The sequence below is a fragment of the Penaeus monodon genome, chromosome 15 (genome assembly GCF_015228065.2).
Source record: "Penaeus monodon isolate SGIC_2016 chromosome 15, NSTDA_Pmon_1, whole genome shotgun sequence".
NCBI classification, from domain to species: domain Eukaryota; kingdom Metazoa; phylum Arthropoda; class Malacostraca; order Decapoda; family Penaeidae; genus Penaeus; species Penaeus monodon.
In genome coordinates, this window is record NC_051400.1 from 14,081,863 (window position 1) to 14,082,180 (window position 318).

A 318-nucleotide genomic window follows, 5' to 3' on the forward strand; every position below is an offset into this window, starting at 1 on the left:
TTCACGTCCAACTTTTTCCAGAACATGCAGCTCGTCACACTGTTAGCCATATTGACACTAAATTACACAGGCCATAAAGGTCAAATATAAATATCAGCTTTAAAACAGAGAGGGAATGCACACTTTCATGATGTCATTGCAGAGAGACGACAAGACAAATTGCATTATATGATATGCAAAGCAGATGTCACTTAAAGAGCCCTCTCACCTTATCTAATTATACAAATTCATAATCAAAGCGTAAATGCGATAAAAAAGATGAATAAACAGATAGGAATGATTTGTTAAGTTAAAACATATGTGATATTTTACAAAATT

The 318-nt window shown here is 33.0% G+C and overlaps 1 protein-coding gene across 1 annotated transcript in view; it reads right to left on the minus strand.

Annotated features, from left to right (window-relative positions):
• Window positions 1-318, minus strand: part of LOC119582228 (endothelin-converting enzyme 2-like) — a 39,160-nt gene that overhangs the window by 19,417 nt on the left and 19,425 nt on the right.